Source organism: Eschscholzia californica, unplaced genomic scaffold (genome assembly GCF_041429995.1).
Source record: "Eschscholzia californica isolate CP2 unplaced genomic scaffold, dmEscCali1.0.p SCAF_6, whole genome shotgun sequence".
Classification (NCBI taxonomy): Eukaryota; Viridiplantae; Streptophyta; class Magnoliopsida; order Ranunculales; family Papaveraceae; genus Eschscholzia; species Eschscholzia californica.
This window is the reverse complement of record NW_028238483.1, coordinates 2,236,149-2,257,548: the sequence shown is the minus strand read 5'-3', so window position 1 is coordinate 2,257,548 and position 21,400 is coordinate 2,236,149.

The window sequence follows — 21,400 nt, the reverse complement described above, 5'->3', positions numbered from 1 at the left end:
AGTTGTTATTCATGAAACATTTCAAATGGGGAGTACAACAAGAATTTCTTAGTGATGATTGGACGGATTTAGCACAACGGAAGAGGGCGCAAGTTACGTACGAGCTTCTGAATGAAACGAAAGATCAGTGGAGAAAGAATTTATAACTGTGTAGTTTTTAATTATTCTGGAAGGTCTAGAATTTTTGATGAAAGGTAATATTTTGATGTATTTGAACACAAAATCAGCTTAATGACATATTCTCTCTATGGTTATATTTTATAAATGTTTGGTTTGTGATTTAAACTATAGTAATTTATGTTAGTGATAATAAAGATAAATCAATTTATATAGTGTACTGATAAAAACTCAGTATGATTACTTCGGAAGAATTCATCATGTACCATAAATTATTATAAATTAATAAAAAAATTATAGTGTGTATGATAAATCAGGACCAATCTCTAATAAATTATGAATATTGTAAAGTAAATTTTGCTGACAGTTGGAATCAAAATTACACATTTATCATAAACAATGAAATTTTCAAATTTGTCTGTCATTAATAAGAACCGGAGATACATTGTTTATACTGTAACTGAAGAAATAACATCAAATATTAACCCTACATGTGGAGCGATTGTGGTAGGAAGGTTGCTTACACCTACCACATATCCTCAATTTCCTGGGATTGTTCCCTGAGCTCTCGATCCGTACTGTTCTTGGCCTACCCGGTCTACGACGAATCAACGGAGGAAGTGTTTTTGATTCTTCGTCAAATGAATGAGGCTCATCATAATTTGGGATTGGCATTATATGTTCCTGGTAAGTCTTAACATAAGACTCGGTTGTCCATATAGGATCATAGAAACAATCTTGTTGATCGTCAGCCAAAGTTTTTATGCACAACATAGCGTGCTCACAAGGAACCCAATCTACCTGCCACCTTCTACATGTACAAGTAAGATTTAGAAGATCAACACAATGTGATGGATCAGAATAAACCTCAAATATGAGTGGTGCAGCCTGTGCATAATTCCAAGTAGCTGCACTATCATGTTTAGATTTCAAAAGTGCAGTGATGGTTGGACACAAGAACGTTGTCCACTTCTTGGACAAATCACGTGCTACGTTCATCTTGTTCATTATATGGGTACGTATTGCATCCAACATTGCTGTAATTGGTAGTACTCGAGCATATCTGATTTGATTATTAAAGGACTCCGATAGTTGAGAAGTTATTGCTGTGTACCTGTTTGAACAAAACACAATAATATAGTTATATCATGATCTAAAGAATGGAATAAAGTGTTTACATTACAATTACATTGTCCAAAAATTCGATGCTGTATCTGACATTATACATAATGTCAGATACGGTATGATTTCAAAATCCTCAAATATGAAAACTTTAATAAGAAACATTTGTGATTTGCAGCAACTTATTTTTGGATAGTTATATTGATCAAACCTTGGACCGAGAAAGAACGAACTGCCCATGATGCAGGGTCTAACGATTGAAAAAATGCAGCAACTTTGGAACCACCCATCTGTATCATCTGGTTAATGGTGTTATTATACTCAGTCTCGGGAATAGCTCTGGCTGCCTTGAATATCAAAGATTGAAAGAACTTAGATTTTCGAGCTCCATTAGCGAGTCTTAAATTGAGGTTGTTCCTCAGATGCCAAACACAAAAAGAATGGTTTGCTGTAGGGAAAATTTTCTTAACACCGTTGATAATACCGTTGTGACGGTCTGAAATAAAAGTATATGTCTTCTCCATATCCACAGCATTGCGTAAATGACCTAAAAACCATTCCCAATTAATGTCGTTCTCTGGATCAACAACAGCATAAGCAAAGGGAAACAGACTTGGAATTACGAAATATGTTAGATAAATCCTTAATACTGTAATCAAAAATTAAAAAAATACACCTACAGCATAAGTAATGTATATTGTTTTTATAAATTATGTTCTAAATTATGGAGGGAATATTGAAATTATGAATAATGACATTAAAGTATATAACAGGTCTACAATATTTGAAGCCAACCATACAAGCATGTGGTGTTATAAAAATTCTTTGAAATCGACGACTAACTTCGTCGATTTCTAATTGGACTATGCTGTTTGGATTTGTCCGTGAAAAGGCATCAGCATACCATTTAAGTTTTGCATATGAATCTCCTTCCTGGCCAAATGCTTCGTTCATTGCATTTTTCTTCCCCTCATAAGTGTAGTAATATGGAAGTTGAACGCCGTAGTTTTTCAAGAAATCATTCTAAACTTTTAGTGGAACGATCTGGACTTCTCGTTACATCATCAAGAATAAGTTTACCAACAAAAGAACTGTTGATTTTGGGTTTTTTGATCTTCTTAATGAAATCAGCACAGTCATGTTTCATTTCCAGATCTTTCAAAAATGAACATCGATTCGCATTTTAATGGTGCCGAACCATGCACTCTCCATTTGCAATCTTCCACAGGACACACAGCAGTAACACGCTTTGTATCATTTTTCAAGAATTTGAAATCATGTCCTGTGTTAATACTATATTGCCTAAGAGCATATCGAAATGCTTTGGCACCACCGGGAAAGAGCTGTCCTACTTCTGTAAATATCTTGTCCCAACCATCTGATTTCAATTTGATTTGCTTAATTTGATTTGTTGATTCTGTCTGGGAATCCATCTGTGATAACATGTGGGAATATTTTAAATACAAATAAATTTAGCATAAATTATATTGAAGAATGATAAATTAATTGTACATTAAAATAAAGTATATATAATTTATTATGAATCAATCATTATGAATAACAATTTTGTGAATAAATTATGTTAAAGAAACGAAATCTGATTTCTAATAAAGTATACATAATGTTGCATTGCGAACATGTAATTTATTATCCACAATAAAACATTCATTAACATTCTAATAAAGTAAGTATAATTTATTAGAAAGTTATGAAATGGATTTCACAACGTCAAAATCATTGAGCTTCTAATGTTTGCCTGATTTAGAATAAACTATGATACTTTATGATAAAGTACAGGAACTTATAATTCTGTTACGATGATCCGTACGGTAAAAACACGATTCAAATCTCCAGAAGGATTGAAAACCGGATCTGAACAAAAAGTACAATCTCATTAAGCTTAATCTACATATCTTTAGAGGATTGAATCTTTCTGTATTAAAAAGTCAAGTAAGATTGAGTAATGAATAGTTAATTCATCAAACCAGCTATCATTCAATAGATCCTTAGAGAGAGAAAGAAAAACCATAGATTCATAACCATATGAATCCTAAACAATAAATAGAAGATTGTTTACCTGACTTTGATTAGCTCTAATGAAATTTTAACAATTCCTTTGCATTAATGGAAGATGTAGATTGTAAATCAACATCTTCATAAACTAAAATAAATTCAAAGAAAGTTATAATCATATGAATGTTTTACCTGTTTAAGAATGGTGATTATGCTTGCTGCAACTCAAAATGATTTTGTTTTAATGGATTTTAATGGAGGATTTACGTTCGAAACAGATGAAAGGAGAGAGAGTGAAACGATGATTAGAAACTTTTTTGATTTCAGTTACAAAACTTGCTTATTATGATAAGATCACGATTGCTTAATATAAAACGTGATTGGAGAGAGAAATAGTGAGATAAAAATGGAAAATATCTTAACGGATTTTGATCTTATAACTGTTTAGATATTTAAGAAAGGTTAGTCTGGGTATTAATAAAGTATAATTAGTCTAGGGATTTGTGATTGCTCTCTAGATTGAACCAAAAGGATTAGATATCTATTTCTAATATTATTTTGGTTTTTATACCCTTTATGGGATTAGAGAGGACTAAAAGTCCTATTAGGGCCTATTTTTTGGGCCATACACCCAAAAATTCAAAACTTAATATGACAATTTGAAACAAATTAGTTGTCAAAGTTAGGGCCAAATAAAAAGGTTTCTTTCCCCTCATTCTTAGTCATTATTGAACCATTAAGTTCGTAATATAATGGATTGAAACAAAACTCATCTTCATTGTGAAAGTTAGGACCAAATAAAAACGGCTCGTGTTCAAAAAAAAAAAGAAAAACGCCTCATTCTCACAATCGTTAGTAAACCATTACTTGTAAAAATAGTGTAGAGAGAAAGAGTGGTTCCTACCATCAGTCAGCATTCTTTACTAATTAGTGGCTTAAGTTACAATCTTCCAACATCGTCAATTGAAATGCTTCAACTTCTCAAATTAATCTTTGAGAAACAGAAGTCACTCTAACTCCTCTTATAGTTGTCCCTTTAAATTTCCCTCTCTTTTAAGTTTCCAAAATCTCCCATACCTAATTTCAATTGGGAAACATGGGTGTCTTCTTCCTCATCCATCTCTTATAATGGGTGAAAGTCACACAAAAACACAAATTGAGGGTTCTCTCTTTAAATGGGTGAAACATGGGTATCTTCTTCCTCATCCAGCTCTTTACTTTTTTTTTTAAGGATTATTGCGCTTCATTTTTTTCTCTTTACCTCTCTAACCATGACGAATATTGTCTTCATCATCTCCTAACTATGTCTATTTAAATACAATAGTTTGCATTGTGGGTGTTTCTTGGTTTTTCTTTTTGTCTAATACAGTACTTTTAATTCAGGTTCATTTGATGTTTACTGTTAACTTATCTCATTATTCTTGGAATGAACTACTTTTAATGTAGCTGTTTGCCCAAGTAAACAAATTTTTTTGAGGTAAACTTCTGAATCTTTTTTACTTTCTTGAGAGTGTTCTCTCTATTTACTTCTCAATATTGTCTATCATGTGTTCAATACAATGTTTAAGAGAGATGCCATGTTTTTCGCAGGAAGAGTCAAATGCATAAATGATGTCAAGGTAATAATGAATAGTAATTAAATTTTATGGAACAATTTAACCGTTCTTTAATTGTGTTGAATTGTTTGTTTACTAAGAAGTATATGTTGTTCGATGAAGATGTAATTCTATGATTTCTATAGATAACCTAACATATTTTCAACTTTTGTTGATCATCAAATAAAAGCAAGAATTTCTTATCCCTGTCTCACACACTCTATAATATACCCATATATATATATATACACACGTTTACGGAAAGATTTGATTGCATGTTTTTGCAGGAAGAGTCAAATGCAAAGTTCTCTTATTTAGTTAAAGCATTTAAACTGCATATAACTTTGCCCAGTTCAAATGTAGCTACAAATAACTGAAAACTTTTATAACCATCTTTGCAGAATACTTTTTTTGTTCTAGAAAATTAACGTAACTCGGCCAGATTAAGTGGTCATATTCTTTGTGTAGGCTTAAATTACAATGATAGCCGTGACGAGAATATAGTTAATAAAAATCATTTTCTAAATTACAATTATGATTGTCAACGGGGAGTTGTCCATTGTTCATGAAGATGGTTAATTTTTTATATCCAATTACGGCATTTGTGTCTGAAATAAGCTAAGAAAGGAGAATCAGTTTTTTTTAAATAAACAGAAAAATCCATGAAGAGCTTACAATTCTAAAAGTAATATTGTATGCTTTCAATTCGAGTAACTTGTGATACTAATTTATTTTCAAATATCAATATTTTCTCGTGTAGAGACCATTTCGACTAGAACATGAGATGTGGCTAATGGTCTCAATTGCACAGTGGTACGGTACTGAATAGTTGAAATCAACAGGAGTTAGAACTTGACTTGACCAGTTTCAATTGAAATAGAGTTATTTGCTGACATGTTTTTTTGTTCTTTCCCTTTAGTAACTTATATTCTTCTTTGCTCTCATTTTCCATAGATTCATGATTTATCTCATGAGTTATTATTTGTTATACTAGACAACCTCATAGCCAGATCCAAAGTCAGTCCAAAGGAGTTGGAGGAATTTATTGGTCTATTTGTATCTTTTAACATTTTCATTCTCTCTATTGTTAATTATTAAGGTGTTTGTAATAGATTTTTTTAATGAAGTATTCAAACTGTCTTTTTTATTCTTTACATTATATGATTAATTATGTTATTCATAAGATGTGGAGTAGTATAGAGATGAACAAATGCAACATATGAGTGTGTTAGACTTTTATTTGTACTTGCAAACTACATAATGTATATACTCATGAACAAATGAACAAGTTCAGCCGTGCCGGAGGCACGGGTTATACCTAGTATAAATATAATTAAGGTTGTTTTCTAATTCAACTTATAATATCTTCTAAACCAAGTCTATTTATCTCTTTTATAATAAATAAGATATTGAGGTTCAGTTACAAGTTTAAACATTTTACGAAGAAAAATTATAAGTAAATAACCAATTTTTTTAATTATAAGAGCATTTATGTTTAAGTAATATATCATTACTAATTAAAAATATTTTTATTAAATAACGATACTATTTTTTAAATAAATAAAAGTATTATCTATTTATATTAAGCAAAAGTTTAGATTGGTTGTATTGAACTAACTAAATAGAATAACAGATTTATAAACATAATATTTATTTAAAGTTTTTAATAAACTTATTAGGGATCGTATATTAGATAATAACATTCCAATTTAAATGTAAGAATCCTTTATTAGATACATAATATATAGAAAAGATATAAATATTATTTTATTTAACTTAATTAGCAATCGTTTTTTAAAAAAATCTATACTCTACTACCTTTGGATTAAGTGGGTGAGTTGATCCACCTTACGTAAAGACAAGATTTTGTATCTATTAATTTTTAAATCACTTTTGCTTTACATTATGAATAAATATAAAAAGACACCACCTCTAACTTGTATCATGACTAAATTAAAAGAATTGTCAAAGTCATATTATAACAACTACGTTATAATATACCCTGTAGAAACTGAGTAACAGAAACTAAATGAAGATAATTTTGGTTGGGAGACGACCAAAGGTAATCTCCCAATCCAATTACATTTTTTTATAGCCACACTCAATAAATGAAAAAAATTATTTTGTAGGCCCTACTGTGGGAGGGAGCGTCCTACTCGCACCACGACCCTAATCTTAGTAACAAATAAATTCGAATGAAATGGGTAAGTATTTTTTTTAGTTCATGAGTATAATAAACATTTCAGGCCAATTTATTAATAAATTAATTAATTGATACGAAATAGTTATAATGTTCGATTAAAATGTTTATTTCGACTATGTAAATCTCTATAGGTATTTTTTGGTTCGTTAGGTATAACAAAATTTATAAAAATACGACTAAAATGTTAGTGTTTCTAAAAAAGATCTATTTTTTTTTAATAAATATATATTTATTTATTAATTAAAGATATTTGTTCCTATAAATAAACATACCACACTTTTAATATATAAAGATATTATTTGTTTATAATAATAAAAAAACTTAGATTAGTTTTATTGATCTAACTTAATAGAATAACAAAATTTATAAAATTAACATATATTTATGAACTTTTTTAATAAACTTATTAAGTGTCAGATATTTTATAAGATATTCAAATTCAAATGTAAGAATTCGATATGTATTATATAACAAATACTCCCTCTTTCCGAAATTGAATGACCTAATTTTCTTTTTAGGTTGTCCCATTTTATTGTTCCATTTCTAAAAATAAAGAATAGAACTTTTCGTTTTCCAATAGTACCCATTAATATAAATTTAATGACAAATTTATTTAAAAGTAAGTTGAACCTTTTCATGATATAATAAAAAGTAAATGAGGGTACAATTGAAAAAATCATGTTATTTTTTAAAGTCAAACTTTAATTAATGACGTTCCTTTAAAAAAATTCGGTTTTCAAAATAGATCATTCATTTTAGGACGGAGGGAGTATATAAATAGTGGTTTGTATAATCTATTAGCTACTGTTTATGTATAATATGGTACTAAGGTATAACCCGTGCATCCGACACCAGTAATTTCTGCAGTCTATATTAATGTAACAACTTCAGCATCTCATCAAATTACATCCAAAAGTCAGTATATCTCCTTTAATATTGTTGTTTTTTTCCTGGTTGCTTTGGAATCTGACTTTTCTACTCAGATTTATTCGTCTTTTAATCTTCCTTTATCACTAAATCTAATGAGACTAATAAAGTCACGTCACCTTTTAGAAGCTATGCTAGGGTTTCTAAGACGAATAGTTAATCTTCCTTTATCACTAAATCTAATGAGACTAGAAGTGTCGTAGACAACTAGTTAATCCTTCTGTATAAGAGAGAAAGTAGTGGGTTGTATTCGTTGGTTGCCCGATACCAGATGATTATGTGTTTTAGGTGAAACCTCGATGATGGTGTTAAGTCTGTACTCGATCTGTTTTCCAATTACCAGATGCCCTATATCATCTTGGTTCAGTCAGTTTATATCATCTTGGTTCAGTCAGTTTATAGTGATTGTCTTCAAGTGGGGTAGACTAGGAGCTGTGTTTATCTTTGTTCGTCTCTTGGAGAGACAAGTATTGTCGTTGGCTTTTGCTTGGCAAAGTGATTGTTTCATTCCGCTTGTCCCCCATTTGAAGCTTGGTTGCCTGCAAGCCCCTCAGTTGAAGCTTGGTTGCCATCGACCCTCTGACGCCCAAGTCAGTAAGTGATGTAAAAGATAAATGACAGCTTAGTGAAATTGAGTTAGAAATAATTCTGTTTTGGTGTTTTGCATTCCAACTAGTGTTGATGTCTAGACCTTCCTGCGAGCGGAGCTTGTATGCGATGTGACACGAAAATGTCACATTTGGAGAGTCTTAGACTAATTAGTTCTTTTCGAGTATTATAAATAATATTTTTTGTGTTTTTCATGTTAGGTACCTATTTTGGAGTTAAGCGTGTAAATCAGAATAAAGGGAACGAATTGTCACTATCATTTCATGTGCCCAAAACGAGAGAAAAAGATTTTAAGCAAGTCAAACGGCAAGTGGGGTCAATGGCGAGTCCGACGGTGAAAACGAAAGTCAATTCGGAGTTCAGACGGAGAAATTATGAAAGATATAAGCCGAGGTCGTTTCTTGAAACTATATTGGTAGAGAAGAAGCTGAAGGCACCCCCCCTTAGTTCTAAATGTAGAGACAAGATGAAGGCACCCTCCTTGTTTCTAAAGCAAAGCCCAAGTCCAACTCAAAGCCCAAAAACCTAAAGAAGAAGAAGAAGAGATATTTTATGGGCACCCCTTTTGGTCCAAGTCAAAAGAGTCTAAGTTGACTAATGTTTGAGGGGTTAAAAAAGTCTTTGGTGGTCATCTTCTATCTGAAGTCTGATTTGAGGCAAAAAGGGTGAGAGAGAAAAAGGAAAAGAGAAGGCTAGGGTTCTTGGTGTTCTTGAGAGTTGGAGAAAGAGAGCTTGGTTAGAGGAGAGAAAGAGAGAGGAGGTGCCGGCCAAGCTAGGTCGGCCAACACTAAGGCCCGCGCCAAAGCTTGGCCGACTCGGGTTGAAGGGTTGCTCGGGATGAGAGGTAGTTGGCTGGGGTGAAGATTTTGTAGGGCGGTTTGGATTCATTGAAAGGGCGGTTTTGGGCTTGTTGGATTTTGAAAAGGGGATTTAGCTGGGTAGTTTTAGAAGTGTGGTTTTGGAGATTTAAGAGGTAGTTTTGGATTTTGATTGGCGGTGTTCTTGGCTGGAAATCTTATCCTCTTCAAGGGTGTGTTTGGTGCAAGCAAGAAAACCGAATTTTCAGTTAGGAAAACCCCATTATCTTCCACTTTCACTCTTATTTTTCCATTTCTACTTATTCACCATGTTTAGCTACCTCTTATGTGTCAATTATATGAGATGAAATGTGATGAATTCGTGATTATGTTTAATATGATTTGATGTTTTGATTATAAATTGATGTTCATTTATTTCGATTATCGTTTGATCGTATTTTCATGTGTCTTGTCAAGCACTTCGCATAGTTTATAGACGAAACGAAGTATTCGATATCGATCGTAGTCTAAGTCATAATTTCATGTGTCATGTCATGCACTTCACATAGTTAGGCGACTAAACAACACTTTCGTTGACTCGAGATAAACCGATTTAGACGTTTGTTTGACTAAGTATGATCTCCAGATATACATAGTACTTAGACACATCTACTTTAGGAGTCGAACATCGATTATACTTTCAAACATTAGATCCAACTACATATAGTCGTAGGTTTATCATTATAGATTCCCGGACTTCGACACCTCGCTCACTTATTTGTCTCCCGACTCTTGTTGCCTCCCGACTCTTGTTTCCTTCGACTCTTCTCTCGAATCTCTCTCGCCCGTTCAATTTGATAGTTTAGTTTAGGTTTATTCGCTTTCTTCTTTTGTTACTCTTTCGATCAAAACCCCCATTTATCTTTGTTGCTTTCTTTTTTAGTCTAAGTTAGCTTGTAATATCTAGACCGGTGTTAGGACCTTTCGATATACGAGCTACCCTCCTATCCTTGGATTGACTCCGATTTTACCGTTTACTACTTGATACCTCCGCTTGGGTGTGCAACCTTTTCGGGTGCATCAGTATGCTCCTTATCCCACTACTAGGGTGATCAGGTAAGGTATTTCCCAAGTGGGAGCCAATTTGCATGCTCCTGTCTGCTTGGTGTTCTGGAAAACCTTTCGAAGCACCCAATCCCCAACTTTGAAGGATTTGACTCGGACATTTTTGTTATAGTGAGATGCTAATCTCTGTTGGTAAACGGCGTTTCTAATGGATGCTCTGTCTCTTAGCTCAACAATTGTGTCGAGGTTGTGGTTAAGCTCGACCAAATTGTTTTCTTCTTAAGTCCACTGGTACCATGTGGTAGGGACTCCTGTTTCATCTAGGATTACAGCTTCAGAACCACAAGCTAATGAGAAAGGGGTTTCACCTGTTGGCGTCGGTACAATTGTTCGATAAGCCCACAGTACCGCTGGTAGTTGGTCGGCCCAAGTTCCTTTAGCTTTTTCCAGTTTCTTGTTTAAAGAGTTCATGATAGTTTTGTTGGATGATTCGGCTTGACCGTTGACTTGAGGATACATTGGGGTCGAAAAGCTGAGCTTCCTTACAAAAGTCTTGGAAGGCGAAGTTAATGAATTGAGATCCATTTTCAGTGACTATCTCCTTAGGTACCCCAAACCTACAAATTATGTGCTTCTAGATAAAACTCATGACCTCTTTTGTCTTTTATTTGGTGGAAGGCCTCGACTTCGATCCACTTAGAAAAATAATCGGTCATGGCCAACATATATACACGCTGGCCTGGGGCAGTGGGAAGTTTCCCCACTATACCCATACCCCATTTCATAAAAGGCCAGGGTGATAGTATGAAATTTAATTTTTCTCGAGGGAGGTGAGAAATTTGGGCGAACCTCTGACACTTATCGCACCGTTTGGCAAGATCGACCGAATCAACCCTCATGGTCGGGCATACCCAACAATCAGAGCCTTATTGGCTAATTTGCGACCGCCAGAGTGGTTACCACATTCTCCTTAGTGTAATTCTTTTAGAACATACTTACCTTCTTCTAGAGTGATGCATTTGAAATAAGGGACTGAATAAGACCTTCTGAGTAGTTGACCGTCGAGTATGCAGAATCTTGTGGCCTTTGCTTTTGGTCTTCTGGCTTCATTTTGTCTGAGGGAAGCTCGTCATTTTTCAGGTAATTTATGACAAGGGTCATGCACGTGTCAGCTATGTTTGTAGCTGCTACTTCTGGTTGCAGATTCTTCCAAACGGCTGGTCACTGAAGCAGGACCAGGGGTATATCCTGAGCTATCTTGGTCTGGATGTACGAGCCAAGGTTTGCCAAGGCATCAGCATGTCCATTTTGAGCTCTGGGTACCTGTTCATACTTCACCTCGTGGAACTATTTTTGTATTTCCCTGACGTGCTCCAAGTAGGTTGTCATCCTAGCATATTTGGCTTGGTATTGCCTTGAAGTTGGTTGACCACCAATTGGGAGTCAGACCTTACCTCAAGATTCTGGATCCCCAATTCTTTTGCCAAGGTCAGACCTACAATTAACGCTTCATACTCTGCCTCATTGTTAGTTGCTTTAAATTCGCACATTATTGCTTGCTGAACTATGCCCCCCCGTGGGGAGGTCAAGATGACACCTAGGCTAGCTCCATTCATGTTGCTCGATCCATCCACGGATAGAGTCCATGTTTGAGGGTCCAGCTCATTGAGGCAAAGTATTTCTTTATGGGTCTGCACTAGAGAGTCAGGAGTAAAATCGGCAATGAAATCGGCCAATACCTGGGATTTGATCGTTGTCCTTGGTCGGTATGTGATGTCATGCTCACTTAGCTCGACCTCCCATTTGGTCAGGCGTCCAGACATCTCTGGCTTGTGCCGGATGTTCTTCATTGGGAATGCGGTGACCACCACAATGGAGTGACATTGGAAGTACGGTCTCAACTTCCTAGCGGTGTCACCAAAGTTAATGCCAACTTCTCTAATTGACTGTACCGAGTCTCGACATCAAGTAAAGACTTGCTGACATAATAAACTGAGAGTTCCTTACCTTCTTCTTCTCTCACCAAGACGAAACTGACAGCTGTTTGAGATACTGCCAAATAAATGTAAAGGTGCTCAACTGGCTTGGGTTTTGAAAGCAAGGGAGGTGAACTGAGGTACTGTTTGAGTTGTTGTAGTGCATCCTCACATGCTGGTGTCCAATTGAAGTCTTTGGGTTTCTTTAGAGTTGTAAATAAGAGATGGCATTTCTCGGATGACCGAGAAATGAATCGGCTCAGGGTTGCTACCCTTCCTTCTAACTTTTGCACATCTTTCACACACTTGGGAGAGGGGATATTTATTACCGACTATATCTGGTCTGGATTTGCTTTGATCCCTCTGTATGTGACTACATATCTTAGGAACTTTCCTGAAGATACAACAAACGAACATTTATTTGGAATTAATTTCATGTTGTACCTTTTTAGGACCTCGAAGGCTTGCTGCAAATGGCCGATGTGTTGTGCGACCTCCAAAGATTTGACCAGCATATCGTCAATGTACACCTCTATTGTGTCGCCGAGCATATTGGCGAACATTTTGTTGACTAATCTTTGGTAAGTAGCTCCTGCATTCCTTAGTCCTAATGGCCTAACCTTATAAAAAAATATGCCTCTCTCTGTTATGAAAGAGGTATTTTCTTGGTCTTCGGAGTGCATAAGAATTTGATTGTACCCCGAAAAAAACACCCATGAAACTAAGAAGCGCATGTCCAGTCGTGGCATCTACTAACATGTCAATATGAGGTAGGGGAAATGAATCTTTTGGGCATGCCTTATTCAGGTCCGTAATTACTATAAAGGGGCCTTGGGAGATTTTATTGTATTTTTGTAACAATTGTGGGAGGCCCCTTGCAGTGGTGGGCCCAGGAATTCTATGTTGTGGGGGCACTTTTAGTTACAATAAAGAAAAAAATTAAATTGTCCAAAAATCTAGATATAACGTTCAAGAGAATGCTTTTTGTATTTTATACCTGCACAGCTGGGCAACTCGACTACTGCTAACTTATGAGTTGCATTCAATATAGTCTTAATTTAAGTAATTAATTTTATACACATGCAAATTTCGAAATAGTTAAAAAAAAGACAGTAAACAGAATTTAGAAAAAAAATCAAAATATGATAATATATTATATGTATATATATACACACAAAATATAATATAGGTACAATTAATCTTATATATGTTCAAATTTTATAAAAAAGTAAAATCAATGTATAAATTTTATTTTAAACCAAAGAAAACCATTTATGCAATAAGCACCGTATCTTATGAATTATAAAAAGACAAAGGCGAAATTTAGAAAAAAATAGTCAAAATATAATAATATATATTTACATAGATGAAATGAAAAAGAAGACATAATAATATATAAAAATGACCCTAACAAAGTTAATGAGAGCCTGCATCCAATTAACAAAGACTTTTTTTTTTAAAGAAGAACTGATTTACAGGTAGGGGTTGAAAGAGAAAAGTAAAAAGATAAACACTAACTAATAACAAAAAGAAGGGGCATAAACAAATTTAACCAAACAAACTTATGAAAATGAAAAAACTAAATAAAATGGGTACGGTGGGAGTCGAACGCGGGTCTTGAACACGACCAAATCTCTCCCACTCCAACCCACCGAACCTTTTAGCTTGTCTTGTGCTGCTCTTCTTATTTGTATATTATATATTTATGTCTAAATTATAAATTAACTTTAACTCGTGGGGGCCCGTGACCTCACGGGCCCCTACATGGGTCCGCCATTGGCCCCTTGGTCTCCCTTAATCTTCCTAACTCTCCAAGGTGTAGTGAACCGTATTACCTGATGGAAGGTTGAAGGTACTGCTCTCATTGCGTGTATCCATGGCCTACTTAATATCATGTTGTAGGCCGATGGAGAATCCAGTACGATCAATGTTGTTGGCAAGTTGATTCCTCTGGCATAGACAGGCAATGATACTTCTCCTAAGGTCTGCTTTTGTTCACCACTAAACCCGATGAGTACGGTAGAGCGACGACATATGCTGTCCTCGTCTAATCCCATACCCTGTAAAGCATGTAGGAACATCACATTAGCAGATGATCCGTTATCAATTAAATTTCTCTTTACCTAAACGTTAGCAATTGTAAGAGGCATGACAATAACGTTATGATGAGGTTTGATGAGCCCTGAGACTTCGCTGTCTACGAAGCTGATGATCTGATCGATACATGTTGGTGACGGAGCCTCGACTGAGTGCATTGCAGGGTTGTGGGTGATCTTGTACTTCTTTTGGCAGCTGAGTGGCTGACTCCGCTTACTTCTAAACCTTCAGTAATCATCGAGCAGATTCTGGTCTGCCAGCAGGTCTGTGAGGTGCCCCCTTTTCAAGAGCTCTGCCACCTCCAATTTCAGAGCTATACAATCTCCAGTGGTAAGTCCGTGATATGAATGAAATTCACACCACTTGGAGTTGTCTATTTTATCTCTTGAAGTTCTGTTCTTACCTGGCCACCTCAAGGTATTGCCCATACCTTTCATTACAGCCACCACCTCGTTGGCCTCAACATTGAGGTTGTACTCGAGAAGTCTTGCCCTGGAAGGAGCATGGACCTTCTCATCAGATCGTCTGGATGGAGGATCTAGAGGTCTCCTGTTCTCCCTTGGATTCAAACGTCTTTATGGGTACGGGTTTCTGTTGCCTCTGTGTTCTGGCCTACGATCAGGTCTCCTCGATCGTGGATCACTAGATTGTTTGTCGTACGAATATCCCTTATTTCGGTGGGTCTTGTCGTCTTCCCATCTTATCTCCAACTAGCCTCTGGACAGTACATCATCGAGGGTTGTACGGTTGAACTTGGTCAGCTCTTTGTACAACTCTCCATCATGAAGGGGCCCCTTTCTAAAGGCATCCACAGTTGTCTCGGTGTTATAGTATGGGATTAACACCTTCTCCATGTTGAATCTTCCCACGTATTCTCTAAGAGGTTTGCCTCTCCTTTCTCGTATTTTGTATAAGTTGCCAGATAATTTTTCTATCTTCTTGTTACTGACAAACTACTCAACAAGGGTGCAGTCAATTGCACGAAAGATGAAATACACTTGTTAAGAAGATTAGTGTACCACTGCAAGGCTGGGCTAACGAGGCTAGAGAGAGCTCTTGCACATGCAAGCTTCCCTTAGGTCTTTTGGTATAGCAGTAGTAAACATGCGTTGCTTGTAAGAAGTAATATGATCAGCTGGGTCAGACGTACCATCGTACATCTTCATATTTGGGAAGGTGAACTTCCTGGGCATCTCAACTAAAGCAATGGCATCTACGAAGGGTGACTCGGCATAACTTTGGGGCAATCTCTTTTTAAATGAAGTCGGAACCCAGGTATGCATGTAAGCAAGGCTTCTTGGTCTGCTAGCCTTTTTGCCAATCACTACTCCGAAGAATTATCTCTAGGAGAGTACTGGTGTGTAGGGATGTAGGTCTCATTAGTCTGTAAATAGGTTAAATAAATAAATGAGGAAGAGCAGAGGAGTGACGAGCAACCGTGGTCTGCGTCGTTGGGCGTTGGTTGGCATCCAGGTCTGGTTGAGTGACTGGTCGGCTTGAGGGGGCCGCCTGCTTTTGTCCTTGCTGACTGTTCTGGTTAGGCATGTCTCTTGCTTCGGCGGTCCTTCCAGCCCGCTCTTCGGGATTCGACTCTGTCTGCCTAGGAGCAACTGGTCTTCGAGGTAGCACGACTATAGACAGCTCCGTGATTTTTTCTACAGTAATTTATTCTCGGCTCTAACCAGGGTGTTTTCCTCTTCTAAGGCTTTGAATCGTTGCGTGTTCTCTTGCATCTGAGCTGTCAATAATGCAAGCTGGGATGCTACGTCAGATGGAGCGTTGGTCATCTCTTGTGCCATCGAGATAAACTCAGTAATTAATTGTCGCCCTCCTTCTAGTGCCAAAATGTGATGGGTCGAAATCGCGGGGTCAAGAAGTCAATAGGACCGGGTCATTGACCGGAAATCAAACCTTCACCTGTAAATACTTTTTCGGGGACCGACGACGTCTTTGGGCTTATACCTGTGACAAGAGACAAAACACACGTGACCGTAAGATCCCTGGGACACCAGGATGGTGCCGGCCTAAGGGGGCTCCGACGGTCAAATCAATAAGCTTGCAAGAGAAGTAATAGGTATGCGAGTGATATCCCTGGAATGTTACCATTTGTCGGATGATGGTCGAAGTTTAGGCACGGGTCGTAGAGTGGTCAGAGCTTGATCTCTGCGGATTGACTTACTTGTTTGGAGAAAGATTATGGCAATGCTCGTGAGGTCTACTTTGACTGTCAAGAGAGAGAAAGATAAGTCATCCTTCTTTGATGAGTGGTCGTCAAGAGAGAGAAAGATAGGTTGCCCTCGTGTGATGAGTGGTCGTCAAGAGACACCCTCCTATGATAAGTGGTCGTCAAGAGAGAGAAAGCTAGGTCGTCCTCCTGTGATGAGTGGTCGTCAAGAGAGAGAAAGATAGTCGCCCTCCTATGATGAGTGGTCGAATATTAAAAGACGTAGGTTGTTCGATGATGGACTGGTCGATCAAAGAGAGAGGATAAGACGATGATAGTAGTAGAAGTGTCGCCATGAGAGAGAAAGCAGTGGGTTGTATTCGTTGATTACCCGATACCAGATAATTTTGTGTTTTAGGCGGAAGCTCGATGATGGCGTTAAGTATGTACTCGATGTGTTTGCCAATTACGAGATGCCCTGTATCATCTTGGTTAAGTCAGTTTATAGTGTCTTGGGTCGATTGCTACCCGGTGATAAGATGTCGTCTTTAATGATGGTAACACATGAGCTGTCACCATAAATATGGATATCGTAACCCCTTAATGGATATATCCAGGATATTGTCATCTTGAATGGCTGTAACGTCTCCCCAACGGATACATGGTGGCAGGTCCGCTGAGGAGGTAAGGTTTGACCTCTTTATCCAGGGTTGGATGTGCTTGCGTGTTTTATCGTTGCTTCGGGGTGCCCGAAGATAAATGGGTCGCCCATTAGTTATTAATTCATGGGCTTGGTCACCGTATTAGCCTGTTAATCCTGGATTTCTCAGGGCGCTCCTGGTGACGTAATTTGGCCCATACACTGTGACTTTTGCAACCAAGTCGATTCGGTCTTGAGCTCTCTCTCTCTCTTAGGGGTGGTTTTCACCCCTAATCGACTTTGAACAAAAAAAAAAACAATTCAAAGACTAGGAAAATCTAATTTTGGAAAAACCCTAGTTCTTTTTGTTGGAGTCTCTATTTTCCCAAATCTTCTTTTGTGGCAACTTCTTGGTTAACAATGACATTATTCTGTCATTGTTATCTTGCCCTAGTTTCTACAGAATGTCTTGCGACGACATTTAACTGACTTCGACAATCCTCTCCTGGTAATCTTTACGATAATTTTCTACTGTTACTTATACCTAATTTTTTACAGTTGTTTTGTTTTGTCGCTTTTTCATTCTATTTGTGACACTAAATAAATTAATTTTACCTATTTTATTTTACGGATTCCCCCATGACGTTTTCCGAATCATACTTTCTCTATGATGTCTTCTCTTTTCTACCAAATTATATTTTAGACTTTTCCGTCAACAAGTATAATATCTCTATTTTCACTTTTAATTTCGGAATTCAACTCGTGGCCTTGAATTTTTGGCAATGAATTCCATGTCTACCATAAGAACAAAACCTTTGTGTTGTTACTTTCTCAGTCTATTTTAGGCTCTTGCACTATTTTCTGGCAATCAATCTCTTGTCGACAATTTCCCAACACCATCACCGTGGTTGTCAATTATCCCGTTTTTTTAAACCTGACAGTGATTTTCTTGTCGATTTTCAACACAACAATATTATTTTGTTGTTTAATAGATCCTGATTTGAGCTTCCGCAATTTTGTGACGATTTTTTTAATCGTTTTCATTAAATAATCGATAAATGACTTTGTCGATTTGTTTTAATTGTTCCAAGTTAATCTTGTGACTATTTTTTTCTCCAACAGTGATTACCAAGCAACTAAAATAACAAGTTCGATTCAAGTAGAAGATTTTTTTTTCTGTCCATTATAGGATAGCAAAGTATATCATTACACAATCAATTTTGTTCCTGATTTTGGAAGTTTCAATTCATCTTATAGAAAAGTTTTAGAGAGGAAGTGGTCTAACATTTCTTCTTTTCCTCTTGGTTGCATGGGTCTTTGTATCATTAGGTGCCTTGTTTCATGGCAGGAACATGAGAGGATTTTAAAAGATGAATTCATGGCCAATTGTCGGATTTAAGTGGAGAAGACACCTCAGTGGAGCATACTTCTTCAAGATGTATTATCCATCAAACGAGCTTTGTGTTCGTCCCAACCGAAGTCTTTTTCGTCGAAATCGGTTCATTCAAATCAAGGCAAGTTATTGAAAATCTCTAATTTTTCAACTTTTTCGTTGTATTATAATATAGTTCAATCGGTCGATTTTCTTAAAGGTTTCAAATTCTCGGATGATAATCAACATCTCCAAATCTAAATTGTTGATTTTTTTTCTCTATCAATTTTTAACTCATCAACTATTTTCCCCCCCAACGATATTTTTGTCGGTGTGCCTCTCATCTTTAACATTTGATAAATCATGTTCCTCGGACAACTTTGGGAGTTCAATTTGCATTTTTTTTCTTGTTGAGAGTTATTTTTATCCTTTTTAGACTCGGAATGAAGGTTCATCACTTTCCTCTTTAATTTTTCTCAGCTTCAGTTTTTTTAGCTATGATTTTTTTTGTCGACGTTTTGAGGAAATAAGAATATTTTTCTGGGGTACAAAATTTTAAAGGTAAAATGTGAAGTTTGACAAGTTTTCTGGGATCTAGAATTTTAAAAGGAAACAAATCATCTTTTCTTCTTCCTCATCTTTTATCACCAACTCCAGCCACCACTAGGGACGGAAACAAAATTTCTTTTGGGAGAGACCGAATTATTTTAGTCATAAATAAATTTGAGAAATTTATACACGAATAAGACATAAAGATCAGCCACAAATAAGAAAAAGGATATGGTACTATTACACCTGATGGTTTTTTCTCTTTAATATATTAAAATAGAACCCGTCGCTCCTTCAAATTTCTAAAATTATCTATAATGGATTATATGCTAAATTTCCGTATGATTTCTTTTTCAATGTACAAAATAAAGAATTTGTGAGAAAACACGATTTCTTTAATAAATGTACCTGCTTTTGAAAGGCCAACGCTTTGGGGAAAGCTAAATAGTTTCCGGGGTGTGAAGACTTGGTCAAAAATTTTGGTCAAATTTGTTTGACAATTTTATTTAGGGGGAAAACAAAATAGCTTCTCCACCTCACCTCTCTCTCTCTCTCCACCTCACTTCTCTCTCTCCACCTCATCGTCTTCTCCGTCGAAGGTCGCCGGCCGGAAAATTTCCGGCCGGCGACCTTCAAACATAATTTTTTTTTTTTTATCTGTCCCTAAAAAAAATAAAAATCTCTCCTCTCTCTCTCTAGATCTGGTGATCTGGTTCACCAGATCTAGGTCTGTTCGCAGACCTCTAATGGCCTGTTCGCAGACCTCCATGAAGGTCTGCGAACAGGCCATTAAAGGTCTGTTCGCAGACCAGATCTAGAGAGAGAGGAGAGAGATTAAAACAAAAAACTTTTTTTTTTTTATTTTTTTTTACGTTGAAGGTCGCCGGCCGAAAAAATTTTCCGGCCGGCGAACGTGTCGGAGAAGATAAGATAGAGAGGTGAGGTGGGGAGAAAGAGGTGAGGTGGAGAGAGAGTGAGGTGAGATGGAGTGTTTTTTTTCCCCTTAAAATTTATTTCCCCGGGAAATTTCTAAAATTTTACATATTCCCTTTAAAATTTCACACCCCGGAAACTATTTAGCTTTCCCCAAAGCGCTGGCCTTTTGAAACTTGAATTAATTTTGTACATTGAAAAAACAATTGACACTTGAATTAAGTTTGAATGAATTAAATTGATTTCTCTTTACAATTGGAATCAACATAAATTAACATCTAGAAAAGCAAACTTGAAAACATATTAAAATAATAGAAACTTGAAATATAGAAAATTAGTTATTTGGGCCATGGAACTTGGAAGTTATGAAGTAAGAATAGGTCACGGCAAATGTTATACACTCACTATTTCTACTTGTCACACTCACATCCCTTTTCACTTCAACAAAAATTACTGTAATTGTATATAACAAGAATGGTGACTGCTTTTAGAAACTCCCTTGAGTCATGGTTTATTTTAAGTTAGGTCTAAGTTTTGGGTTGGGCGTGAGATGGGAGCATTGGGTTCGAGCTTAAGGGGAGGGGCCAATAGAATTTAAAGGGCAATTGGGAGTATGGGACAAGTATATGTTATGTCGGACTTGCTTTTTTTTTTTGAGAGGTTATGTGGCACTTGTTGGGAATGGTTAAGAGCCAGGAGGGGCCATGGCCACCACCAACTCCGGCCACATTTTTCTCCTCCTTTTTCCTTCGTCTTCTCACCTTCCAATAAAATCACAACCTCCATCTTCTCTGTCCACTCTTCTCTCTATCGAACCGGACGAGGGGGAGGATCCCTTCGTCCTCGACTTCAAGTAGCAAAAATTGCCTTAAAGAGAAAAAGATTAGTGGACCTCTTTTGCAGTTTCGGCAACCAGAAGTGTCACCAGGTTTCTACGAATCTTCCGGAGCAACAAAGAGATTAATCAATTGGAGCAATCACAATCTGTTACGACTTTGAAATTCTTGATGTATTCCGGCTCTCCCTAAGTTCTTCGGTGAACGAAGTAGTAGTTTCTCTTCTGCACTTTTCGGAGGAATTTCAACATTTAAAGGTAATAACAACATCAACAACAATGATGTTACATAAATCAATCTCTCCAGGGTTAAAGTGGTCGTTCAAATGAAAAATGATGAGACAGAAAGAATGAGCAGACAAGTTTGTGAGAATAGTCCCACATGG